Here is a 13887-nt window from a genome sequence, read left to right as displayed (position 1 = left end):
GCGAAGAATTCCAGGTAGGAGTAGGGGTCCACCAAGGATCAGTCCTCGGCCCTGTCTTATTCGTCATAGTCCTCCAGGCAATAACAGAAGAATTCAAGACAGACTGCCCCTGGGAGCTTCTCTATGCAGATGACCTTGCTCTAGAGAAGTTTCAGGTGTGGAAGCAAGGTTTAGAATCAAAGGGCCATAGAGTCAATCTAGCAAAAACAAAAGGCTTAGTAAGTAGGTAGGCAGACAAACCACAAATCCCTTCAGGTAGATGGCTCTGCTCAAACTGTAGGAAAGATGTAGGTAGAAATTCCATAAGATGTACCTGGTGCAAGCTATGGACACATAAGAGGTGCAGTAATATCAAAGGAAGGTTAACTGAGAAGATGGTTTTGTGTGTGGCAGATGCATAGGGACAATAAACACTGAAAATGTACAGAGAACAGCTTCCAGCACATGCCAAGGGGAAAAACTAGAAGTAGTGGATAGCTTCCATTAGGCGACCAAGTCTGTAGTGAGGGTGGATACTCTGAGAGCGTAGCTGCTAAAATAAGAATAGCTTGGGGAAACTTCAGACAGCCAATTTAGACAACTCAGACAATTCAGACAATTTAGACAACTCAGACAATTCAGACAACCAATTTAGATTACATCTAAATTGGTTCAATAAAAAATTACCTAGACCAGTATATTCTGCAAAGGAAAAATAATAGTTCCTTTAAAAACAAATTGTAGTTCATGTTTAGCAAATTTGTTATTTTAAAAATAATTCTTAAGCAGCAAAAGAAGAAAAATGTTTTAGCATAAATAAATTTTGATGCACCTTCAGACACATAGATGCATTTTATATCATTTATATATATATATATATATATATATATATATATGGTAGACGGTATAGACAAAACTGGGCCTAGCCTAGTCTGGTTAATCTTTAAGACGTCATAGGGCAGTTACCACCCCTGTCAGTATATATATATATATATATATGCTCTTCTTACAAGCATTAATAGTATTTTAACTCTTATTTCTAACAATGTAGGTGCTTCGGTACCCTTAGTCACACTTAGTGACGTTTGAATTTTTCCTTTATGGTATCACATTGTGCCTGGCTGTTTATATTAATTTTTAGTATATATATATATATATATATATAATGGGATTATATTTTCATCTCAAATTTTATTGGGGTGGTCTAGAGCAGGTGTTTTCAAACATTAGGACAGGTTAGGAAGGTAGCGGAGGAGGATGAAATACGGTAACTGAATAAATTTACTTCTCTAACCTCTCCTGCTAATGGCATTACTGTGATGTCTTAGTATACTATACCATAAATCATTAATATCAGTTGATTGCTCCAATGCTATTAAATATGTTGTTTCTTCTTTAATTATTATATGGAGTTGTTCTGCAATGTCAAGGCTAAATAATTTATCCCTGTATGGCTTTCCCTTTTTCCCTCAAATATGTATTTCCTTCTTTGGACACCAAACACTGCTTACGAAGACCTGTTGGAGCAAGTGAAATCGAAATTGTAATTGAACCAAACTCGATGACTGGCACCTGTGCCAGTGGAGCGCTAACAGCACTGTCTGAGCGTGATCATTGCCAGAGCGCTGTCTGGCTTCCGTGCCAGTGGCACGTAAATAGCACCACTTGAGCGTGATCGTTACCAGCGTCGCCTTACTGGCACGTGAAAAACATTTGGCTCCTGTGCAGGTGGCACGTAAAAAACACCATTTTGAGCATGGCCGTTGCCAGTACTGCCTGACTGGCCCTAGTGAAAACACCATTTTGAGTGTGGCTGTTGCCAGTACGTGACTGGCCCTTGTGCCGGTGGCACGTAAAAGCACCCACTACACTCTCAGAGTGGTTGGCGTTAGGAAGGGCATCCAGCTGTAGAAACTCTACCAGATCAGATTGGAGCCTGGTGCAGCCATCTGGTTCGCCAGTCCAGTCAAATCGTCCAACTCATGCTAGCATGGAAAGCGGATGTTAAACGATGAAGATGATGATGATGCACCCATGCTGGTACTGTATAAACACACCAATGCCGGTGTCATGTAAAAAACACTCATCACACTCTGTTAAATGGTTGGCATTAGGAAGAGCATTCAGCCATAGAAATTATGCCACAACAGACATCAGGAGTCAAACCATCCAACTGATGCCAGCAATGATGATGGTGATGAGATGTGCTACTTATAGATTGCTTCATATCTTTCACCCTCTGTCTGTTCAAAGCATTTTTATAAGTTTGTCCTAAATGCCCATGTTTGTTTTCAGACTTTTAGTTAGCTCTTGTTTCATATGTTCTGAGTAATATAAAGCTTTCTTTTCATAAGTACCAAGTTGCTCTGCTGATTGAAATAAATTGGGAATGTATATCATATATGATGCATGGATGCCTGGAAAATACGTCCTGTGTATCCCATGTGATACACAGAACAGACAAAGGGTTAAGATTACTTGAAACAATTGTATTTGCTTTAACTTACTATCTTCCAACTTCTGCAGTGCAATTGTTCAAACCATGCCTGAAGTGTTTGTGTGTCTTGTGAGAAGTGTAAAGCTGCATGACATTGATACTGAGCAAACAAAACATTTTTCTTTAAAAGGGACAAGATTATATAACAATTCATCAATCATTATTAGAAAACCTGTTTTCTTTTAGCACTGACTTTTTATATTTTCCAGATATTTTATACATATAGAACAAATACTGTACTTACTCATGTAAAAGTTAAATTTTTTAGATCATTTTTTTTAAGGTCAAATTTATGGGGTCAACTATTACATGGATACTACTTGTGAGGGGCTGAAATTCAAGCCAGAATCCAAAGTACCATATCAGAAGCAGAAGCCCAACTGATCTCTAAGTGAATATAAATAAAAAACACAATGAATTACAGTAATATTACCAATTCTATGCATCAAAATATACGTCCTAGTAAATAACAAAACCCATAAACAAAACCATGTAGCTCTTGTTGTTCGCCAATAGTGCTGTCTGTGAAACACGTTTCTTAACATGTAAACAGACGAGTGTATGACGCATATGTTTCTTGCATTTGGAGATGAGGAAAATATAAAGGTCACATGGGAACCACTAATCTAGCAATTAATTTAATGTTTTTAGACTTACCAAAGTCATACCTTTGTACGAATTCAGACAGTGCTGTTTGTGAAACAAGTTTTTCAGTATGTAAACGTGTGTATGATACATGTGTTTATTGTGCTTAAAGATGTATACAGGCTAGCAGCATATCCTGTGTATACATTTTAGTAATAGTGATGTAGCACCCATCAACAGATGTGGTGCTCGCTATTAAATGGTGTTTTACTATAAGCACTGAGCATTCCACCTAAAGAGCAGGCTACAGTAAGGTAGCCACACAGTTTTGTGTTATTTCTACGTAAAGGATAATAAGGTCCCTTGATCCACAAATGTCTTCTTGTTCATGAACTGCTAGGGTCGACTTTTACATGAGATCAGCTATTACTTGAGTATATACGATAAATAAATGAGTAAAAGAAAAAAGCCATGTAATTAAAATTGAGACCAGTGATAATGGGAAATGTAAAAAAAAAACAAATTTGGCTCTTCTGCATTATCAAAACAAAATAAATACTTCAAAATCGATAAATCATATGTCCCATATGTAATTCCTTTTAATTATGGCACAACATCAGTAAGTTTCAAGGGGAAGATTTAGTAGATACCATCAATCCCGGTACTTGACTGGTACTTTTTTGACCATGAAAGGCAAAGTTGACCTTGGTAGGATTTAAACTCAAATCATAAAGAGCTGGAAAAAATACTGTGAAACATTTTGTCTGATGGGCTAATGACTCTGCTAACTTGCTGCCCTATACACCCCATACATAATGTAATATATGATTGGAGTTAAGGCTAAAATGATAAGAAGTGTCTCCTATAAAACCCAGCATTGTATAAATTTTAAGAATTTGTATTTTCTCAAGATGAAGTATTATGTTATCAGTGAGAAGGAGGAAATGAAATATTTTAAAAGCTTCTTTTTTATAATTGGAATTTCTGATATTCAAAACTTGGAAATCTGAAGACTATTTTAGAAAAAAAAAAATAAATAAGTGGAGTGAACTGCATAATTTACCTATTTTGAAGCATTTATTTGTTTTGGCAATACAGGATAGCCAAGTAAGATTTTTACATTGGCCAGTATTACAGTTTCCAGTTTTAATTATGCTGTTTTCTTCCACTTTTATCAATAAATGAAAGCAAACAAACATTCAAATGCAAAAACTGGATTACATTTGATATAGATACAAGGTATAAGGAAACAAATTTTAACAGACATCTTAAATTTTTCAAATTGACTTTTCTTACTTTTATTTCTGTCATGGTACAATGTGCTTCAATATAAAATTGTTCATAGCTGTTTCTACTACACACAAATCACTGTGTATAGTAGGCTTCACATCTACATTTTACAATTCACATTTACATTTTCTGAAAGTAATTACAAGTGTACAAGGGGGTGCTGAAGAATTCCTGGTTTTAAGGGTATCATGAAAGGCCTGGTTGGAGGGTCAACCATCCAAGTTCTTTTGCAGGGCTTAGAAAAACTGAAGGACCACTGTAATAAGTGTGTGAATCTGAGAGGGGAATATGTTGAATAAAATCATAATTAACTGATCCTCCTCTATTTTCTTTTACCAACAGCCAGGAACTTTTGAGCACCCCCTCGTAGATAAGGATAGGTAAACAGGTGTTCCTAAAATTCAAAATTAGTTGAAAAGATAGGCTTTAAATAATATTAAATCAACAAAAATATATTTCAGTATAATGAATTTTCCCTCAAACACTGTACATCTTTCAGAAGGTTGTACTATACCATCATACAAAGTCATCATGTCTACACTTCTTCAGGCCTTCATCTTTTATTCACTTCAGTACACTATTATGTGAAGGTGTTGGGCTCACAAGTTGTGGGTTCAATACCAGGATTGGGTGATGTGGTGTGCCCTTCCACAAGGTACTTAATTTAAGGTCCACTCAGCTGGAAATGAGTATCAACGAAGTGCTGGTGCAGTCCTCTTTACTTCCAGTTGTCACATCTTTGATATTTCACTGTCACCAGGCTGAAACAATGGCACAAGCTTCCTAGTCATACTTGCTTGCAAGTGATGGCTATAGCTCTCTTTCTCTCTTGCAGTATTTATTATAACAGGCATTATGTAGAGGTGTTCCAAGACCAGCCGTATCACTACAAGAGCTACAGCTTTCATTATCATTGTGATACTTTTGTAAATATTGGAAGTTGTAACTATTTTTGCATCACTGATGCTGCAGTTATCACAATATGGTCTATACAATATGGCCTCACTGTTAGTGCTTTGATTACTGACTGACATGATAATTTTTCTGCAACAGATGGTGCAGTTGCCATCAGCTCTTGTGATTAATTCTGCCATTTATGTTATAGTTACAAGGTGATGTCACTCTTGAAGTATTTACTACAGTAGAATTTCTTTTGTCATGGATGTCAAACAGCTACTGAAATGTGTGACTTGTGGAGTGAATGGTGTTATGCAGATTACATTTAAGTTTCACCATTGCTATGCATGTTAGTTTAATCAATCAGTGACCAATTTTTTAATTGTAGCAAATTAAAAGGATTGTTTGTAAGAATAATGGACTGTACATATCTTTTTTTCTACATGCCAACAGAAAATATCTTCTATTCATATTAGCAGAAAAATATATCAATTATACATGTGGTTTGTGTTTGGAAAGAATTCAAACACAGAATATAATAGATTTTAATTTACCACATCAATCAAGATAATAGTTTAAATAAAAGTATTTTTAAGAAGGTGCATACAAAAAGTCAATTAGATCATTTCTGTTGTAGAAAAAGTATTATGGAAAAATGTACATATATATTTTCAGGTTTTTCAAAGTCAATTGGATAATGTGTAGTAAATGTTCTTAACAATGGAATAATTTGTATTGTAGAGTCAGATGTGTCCAATTTAATAATGATCAGCTGAAAAGAGATAAAAATAAACAAATGAATGAAACATGTAATTTATTCTAAATACACAACATGAACATTTTGATAATTAACTCTTTTGATACCAACCCTTCCTGTCTAAAGTAATATAACTTAAAACTAACCATCAAAATTTCTGTCCCAAACACCAGTTTCATCATCATCATCATCGTTTAACGTCCGCTTTCCATGCTAGCATGGGTTGGACGATTTGACTGAGGACTGGTGAAACCGGATGGCAACACCGGGCTCCAATCTAATTTGGCAGAGTTTCTACAGCTGGATGCCCTTCCTAACGCCAACCACTCATTTTCCTAAATTCTTCATTATTTTAAAAATTATATGAAACAAAAAATAGTGTATTTCATCAGAAATACGGTAACAAAAGGGTTAAATTCTATAAAAATCTACTCAAAGCATTCACTGTTTATGTGTATTTGATGCGTTTTGCAAGTTCAGTTTTAACTCTTCCATGAGTGCTATGGCATGTGGAGGCACGTGGCTTAGTGGTTAGGGTATTGGACGTAAGATTGTGGTTTCAATTCCTGGACTGGGTGACGCATTGTGTTCTTGAGTAAAACACTTCATTTCACATTGCTCCAGACCACTCAGCTGGCAAAAATGAGTAATGTATATATATATAATATATGTATATATATATGTGTATTTATATGCACATACATGTGTGTGTCTGTATTTATACACACACACCTACATAATGTAGGCGTTATTTACAACTGAGAGGTTACAATCGTATCTGATTTTTCGGGTGATTCAATTTTGTGTAAGTAGATATATTTATTAGATTGCTGACATTTATTAATTGTTTTTCGTATGGTGCTGATCTTCTATAATAAATAAAACTGTATGCTAGTACTAAAATAAACATTAAAATATTTTATACTATATATTTCTAAATCATATGACATTTATGCAAATGATCTACAAAATATCTAAAGACAGTCTAGTTTTATATCCATCATCTAAATAGTTAAAGCTTACATCGAGAATAGCAAGTTTGCGCGCCTTCGTGTGACACTAATTCGCTTTACAATATCCCTCTATTGGAATTGAACTCAAAACCTAAAATGACGTTACTCAATAGCGTTTCCGGTAACCATACTATTTGAATAATTGTTTAAAATTCAAAGTATTTTATATATATATTTATAACAATTATCTGAAACAATCGATAATTTGATAAAAGGGGGTGCAGTGAAAAAAAAAACTATGTATATAAAAGACATTTCATTTCTGTCTTATTAAAGACTATTTATTAGGTGTGGGTTGAAATAGTGGTTTTTCAATCACAGCAGCTTATGTTAAGGTTCAAGGTACGCATCGTTTAATATGGACCACAGAAAGAAATAATTTTATCTCACTTGGCTAAATACAGTCCGAGGAGTGACAACGCAGGTTAAATCAAAGGATAATTTTTTTAAAAGACCAGCTTGATACGTGTTTGATAAGTAAGTACTGATGACCTTCAAATTATTTTATATATATATTTGAACGACGTACGAGTATCTAATATTTTAACGGAAGCTCACACATGTTTCAGTTTGTGATTCTGCCGTGTTGTTTATCCGAAGTCGGCTCTGACTGAAGAAAACTGTTTTTATTATCAAAGACATTCCACTCGCGACCATTCCGTCTTTTTCTTTTATGCATAGTATCCCGGGTTAGATTATCCAATGCGTTCTTCCCTTATTTTTAAGATTGAAGGATGTGATTCGAGGTAGAATTGGCTGCTGTTTTTAGCAGGTCAAGTGGCCATGTAGAAGCGCCCTTGTGACTGTTGAAGATATTGACAGATTCCACCAGTTGGGTTTTTAAGAAGATTCAGGACGGACGGAAGTGGTGCTCTTTAGCTGGGGACATACTACGATTAAATAAGTCTATTTACCATGCAACACCATTGAGTTTCACCAATTTTAGTTTATTTACACAAATATCGTAGCAAGGTTATCTTGTGATGGTGAATGAAATCCGTGCAGCTAAATAAGTGTTTTTTAAAAAATAAAATAAGAGCTGTAACTAAGGGATTTGTATATAAGAGTTGCTTGGTATAAACTGTGGATCTTTTCCTTTTGATCGGTAGGTCGATAAATTAATTTTTTTTTTTTTTGGCATTCCTTCGATATAACTCGACAACTTTTGACAATTCGGTTCGGATTTTTTTAAAACTAAACACTTTCATCCGAAGTTTGAAAGTGTTTAGTTAAAAAAAATTAATTTATCGACCTGCCGATCAATCACTCAGAACACACCAGTAAAATTGGCGGGTAACCCGTATTTCAGCGTCTTGGCAGTTATTTTTCCTTCGCGATCGTCCGAAAGGAAAAGCCTATAAAAAGTTAAAAACTCAAATATGAAGATTAGGTCTACAGTAATTTATACGGGGATAACGGTACCGGGGATAACTTTGGTACTTTTATGTATAACCCAAGATAATTCTTTTCTTAAAAAATATATAGTTACGTTGCTTTGGAGTTATGGCTTGGTTTTGTTTTATCGAACAAGGCATTTTAATTCGGTTATTAAAACGTTAATCTTTAAACCACATTTAGTATAGCATTATACAGATAGATAGTAGATCTATTAAGGAAAAGCCTACAGAAAGTTATTAACTCAAATGTGAAAATTCGATCTATCATAATTTATAGCGTGTAACGTTTAAGTAACCCGAGACTGTTAGTTTATTTTAAAATATATATAGTTACCTTGCTTGGGAGATATTCTTATTTCCATGAGTATTTTCTTTATCGAACAAGGCAGTTCATCCAATTAAAGCGCTAATAACTGACACTTAGTATAGTTGTTGAAACTTTAGTATAACATATGTGTATGCGTGTACGTATGTATATGTATTGGTTGGAATGCGGAAAGGTCCACGCCCCAAAATCAAGGGGAGGTAATAAGAGGCAATGAAATTGAGAAAATTAATTGAAATGTAAATTTTTTCTGTGAAAATGTTCTTTATGTATTCTGTTTAAATGATAGAAACTGGATATATAGTTATATAAATTACTCTAAACATCTTTTTTTTATATTTCTAAGTGACTATGTAATGCATACATAAAATGGAAAAGAATCGTTTAATATTCCTACGAAAAATTACATGAATATATCAAATTTGAAAATTTTCACTTAATTTTAAAATCTCAAAATCTGTGACAGCAACAGAAAAGATCCCCCTTCTCTATCTGTCTCTCTCCGAGCATATGATGCATCGATTAGATTATAAGTGCACAAGAGTTTCTATTTCAATTCAAATATCTTAAATTTTCAGTGTCTTAGTTTTGCCACAACCATCAACATATTGCAAAGGTCAGCTTTTCGTTGGCTGTTCAAGAATAGGAAGTAAGAAAAATCTGTCAATATACAGTTTGAGACTCGTTAACGAAAAAGAAAAAAAAAAGCCTACTAGGTGTAAAAAAAATGACGAAAACGAATATGAAAAAAAAATTGCGCAAACGAACGGGGGTGGTGGGGAGAGGAATTTCGGAAAATTAACAAGATCTGATTTTCCTCTCATAACTTTAACGAAAATGGGTATATATTTATGAAATTTTATAGAAATGCCGTTCAAATGGCACAAATTACGATTATAAAGTAATTTTAGGAGAATTTTTTTTTTTTTTCTGGAGCGGACTGTTAGAAAATTCGGATCTATTTTAAAACAGGGGGCCACATTTTTCATTAATGTTTTACGTAGTGTTTTTGGTACGGAAAGACTTTCAAACTTCGTATACTTATCTATTTTGTGTTATAGAACAGAAAAATATTTTTGTATTCGAATTTATTTCATGTAAAAAATTGTCTTATTTCGATAATTTCAACCAATCACTGACAAGTATTCAGTTGTTTATATTTACTCCTTTGGCTGATTAAGCGATGTAAAGCGTATTTAATCTCCATACCTTCGTTTTATTTGCTTTTTTCATTTTAAATTTGCTTTAACCCTAACCCTAGGGTTAGGGTTAGGGTTAATTGTTTCAGAATCGTTTGTTTATGTAGTCGGCACTTAATGTATATCGGCTGAATGGACGTCAGTGATTGGTTGAAATTACAGAAATACGACAGCTTTAACATGGGAAAACTTATGGATTTCTTTTTTTTTTTAAGAAGACTAAGAGAAAAAGATGTTTTATATGACACATTCTACCAGTGTTCCAAATTTCAAAGTGTTTCGTTAATGAAAAATGTGGCCCCCGTTTTAAAAAAGATCCGAAAATTCGCACGATCTGTTTTTTTTTTCTGGAGAGGACTGTCAGAAAATTCACACGATCTGCTTTTTTTTTCTGGAGAGGACTGTCAGAAAATTCACACGATCTGCTTTTTTTTTCCCCCTCATAAGTTTCAAGATCTAGTTTAGCGCCCGGTCACCAAAAAAAAAAAAAAAACAATCTAATACGTGTAATAAAAAATGTGGAGAAAATGAATATGAAAAAATAAATTTGCGCAAATGAATGGGGGTGAGGGTAGGGAAAGGAACTTTCGAAAAATTCACAGGATCCGATTTTTCCCTCATAACTTTCTGGAAAATGGATATCTTTTAATGAAATTTAACAGAAATCCCTTTCAAACAGCATAGATTACGATTATAAAGAAATTTGTGGGGAAAATGTTTTCCGAATGGTGGGGAGAGGACTGTCGGAAAGTTTACACGATCCGTTTTTTCCCCTCATAACTTTCAGGATCTAGTTTAACGCCCGGTGGTCACCAAAACCGGGGGTGGGGGGAACAGTCAAATAGGTGTAAAAAAAGACGCGTAGAAAACGAATATGAAGACAAAAGTTAGCGCAAACATACATGTACATACCTTCGTCTTGGTAATTTATTTGACGGTAACGATTCGAGAGAGGAAGTTATAACTTGGCTGCCTCCCACCCCTACCTCATTCGTTTGCACTATTTTTTTTTTTACTTTTTCATATTCGTTTTCTAGATATTTTTTTACATCTATTTGACTGGCTTTCTTTTTCGTTTTGGTGACCGGGCGCTAAACTAGATCCTGAAATTTATGAGGGGAAAAAAATCGGATCGTGTGAACTTTCCGACAGTCCTCTCCCCACCCCTTAGCAAAACATTTTCCCCACAAATTTCTTTATAATCGTAATCTATGCTGTTTGAAAGTGTTTCTGTAAAATTTCATTAAAAGATATCCATTTTCCTGTAAGCTATGAGGGAAAAAATCGGATCTTGTGAATTTTCCGAAAGTTGTCTCCCCAACCTCACCCCCCGTTCGTTTGCACACATTTATTTTTCATATCCATTTTCTACACATTTTTTTATTACACCTAGTAGGCTGGGTTGTTTGTTTTTTTTTTGTTGCTTTTTTGTTTTGTTTTTGTTTTTTTTTTGTTTTCATTAACGGATCTCAAACTGTATATTGACCAAAAATTTTTTACACTACTGCACCAAATGGAAAACAAGAAACATCCTTTATCAAGACATTATAAACTGACTCAAATAATGCAGAAACCCATCCTGATAAAAAGGCCTATCTGTCAGGGAAGACATGGTCTGACATAAAATAAAAATACTTGAAATAATGTGGCGTGTGTATATGTAAATTTTTCTCAACTTATCAATCGACTAATTGAGTAAACCTATCAGTAAATTTGTTCTAATAAAGGAAAACTATGTAATGACCATTATTTATAATATAGAGTCACTATATTTTAGTTCATCATATGCAACATCTATTTGAAGGACAAAGAACTTATTAAAAAAAAATGTTTGCTGTTTATGATGTGGAGGTATGTGGCTTAGTAGTTAGGGTGTCAGCATAATGATCATAAGATTGTGGTTTTGATTCCTGGACTGGCTGATGCATTGTGTTCTTGAGCAAAACACTCGTTGCTCCGGTCCACTCAGCTGGCAAAAATGAGTAACGCTGCGATGGACTGGTGTCTCGTCCAGCTATGGAACACATATGCCATTGAAATTGGGAAACCGAGCCCATGAGCCTGGCTAGGCTTTAAAGGGGCGCATTTATTTGTGGAGGCACAATGGCCCAGTTGTTAGGGCAGCAGACTCGCAGTCGGAGGATCGCGATTTCAATTTCCAGACCGGGCGTTGTGTGTTTATTGAGCGAAAACACCTAAAAGCTCCATGAGGCTCTGGCAGAGGGTGGTGGCGACCCCTGTTGTACTCTTTCGCCCCAACTTTCTCTCGCTCTTTCTTCCTGTTTCTTGAGTAACGCTGCGATGGACTGGCATCCCGTCCAGCTGAGTGGGGAACACATACGCCATAGAAACTGGGAAACCAGGCCCATGAGTCTGGCTAGGCTTTAAAAGGGCGCATAAGATAAGATATGATGTTTATGGCACATCACCTATTTGTACAACTCAATATAAGAACTGAAATCATTGTAAATTCCTCTTGTATTTTTTAAGTTATGTTCAAAATAAGGGTTGTTATCAGCAAAAATTTGCAGATTTTCCCCTATAAGTATCAAGAGTGTAACAATATTCTTTTCAGACAAGTGTAGTTACTAGAATTTCCATATTGTCATCTGTATTTTCAGTTTGCTTTTGTTTTAAGTTTTAACTACATCATCATCATCATCATCATCATCATCCTCGTTTAACGTCCGCTTTCCATGCTAGCATGGGTTGGACGATTTGACTGAGGACTGGCAAGCCAGAAGGCTGCACCAGGCTCCAATCTGATCTGGCAGAGTTTCTACAGCTGGATGCCCTTCCTAATGCCAACCACTCCGAGAGTGTAGTGGGTGCTTTTATGTGCCACCGGCACGAGGGCCAGTCACGCGGTACTGGCAACGGTCACGCTCAAAAAGGTGTTTTTTACGTGCCACCTACACTGGAGCCAGTCCAGCAGCACTGGCAACATCATTATCTCTTCAAATAAACTTTCTCTGTGCAACACTAGCAACTCAACTGTATCATCCTCTATATCAAACCCTATATCATTTGCAAGTGTCATATCTTTCTGAATTTGATGTAGACTTGTTGCTTGAGGAAAATTTGTAGAGTCACAGATGTAATCTGGCCATATAAGGTTTTGAATTCATACATTGAAAAGCCATCTCACTTTAAACATCACATTAGATCTATGAAAAAATAAGGTTCAAACCATTGATGGAGTAACATCTTGAACACTTTACTGAATGTTTCCCTTTCGTCATGTATGGTCATGCTACAAGCTTTGCTTTAGTAATGTGGCTGTTTTTTTTTATTTTCTTCTGCATAAAAAACCTTTTAGAATATCAAGTTTACTATCCAGTGTAATCCTTTTACAGCTCCTTTTCACACTACTACCTTCTTGAGACTATACTTGATGACTTCTTTCCAGATATCTTGAATTGTTGGTAAATCCAATACTGCTGGCGATTGGCATTTATTGTTAGTGCTGACACTGATCGTATTGTCCTTGTTGATTATATTGCTGCTGTCAATCCCCATTGCCCTAAGATCAAAAACAAGTTAAATACACTTGAGCACAACATTATCTCATAATTATTTTTGTTTCAGATGGAAATTCTCAACTTGTTCATACTAAACAATTGTTGCTATTCTTTGGCCATTAAAGAGTTGGTAATGGCAATGGTTCTATTGGTAGCTGTGTTGATGATAAATAGTCATGGTGGTGAAAGTTGATTTTTGTTAGAAAACAGATACTCATCATGACCCAAGAAAATATAGATAAATATTCTCAGTGAAAAACTCCACCTCACACTCCATGTTTATAGTAACACTTACACACACACACACACACATATTGTGTGGGTGGGTGTTGTAATTGTAGTTTTTGAAATTAACTACTGTGATCTGAGTTTAAATGCCAAGAAGCAAACTTCTGGCCAAGAAGAAACTAACTTTTATTCTTAAAAT

General features: G+C 35.1%; 1 protein-coding gene and 1 long non-coding RNA gene across 4 annotated transcripts in view; one reads left to right on the top strand and one right to left on the bottom strand.

The window, feature by feature from the left end:
* Positions 1–4329: 4329 nt before the first annotated feature.
* On the bottom strand, positions 4330–10940 carry LOC149137619 (uncharacterized). Of its 2 annotated transcripts, XR_016242188.1 has the most exons (3): positions 10852–10940; positions 8750–9372; positions 4330–6020 (listed from the first exon to the last, which is right to left on the bottom strand). It is a non-coding gene; the product is annotated as an uncharacterized LOC149137619 (long non-coding RNA). The 2 variants fall into 2 exon arrangements; XR_016242187.1 differs by lacking the exon at positions 10852–10940 and having other exon boundaries at positions 8750–10040.
* Positions 6690–13887, top strand: part of LOC106872255 (apoptosis-inducing factor 3) — a 125935-nt gene continuing 118737 nt past the window's right edge. Inside the window, exon 1 of one of the 2 annotated variants that reach the window (XM_089353622.1) lies at positions 6690–6810. The gene's annotated coding sequence lies outside the window, so the exon portion shown is untranslated. Of the gene's footprint in view, positions 6811–6987; positions 7496–13887 lie in introns of those variants that run through there. The other variant, XM_089353618.1, reaches the window with a different exon arrangement.

This window comes from Octopus bimaculoides, chromosome 1, assembly GCF_046866305.1.
Source record: "Octopus bimaculoides isolate indiv1 chromosome 1, ASM4686630v1, whole genome shotgun sequence".
NCBI lineage: Eukaryota > Metazoa > Mollusca > Cephalopoda > Octopoda > Octopodidae > Octopus > Octopus bimaculoides.
Note: the sequence above shows the minus strand (reverse complement) of the source record. Positions and strands in the feature narration are given on the sequence as shown.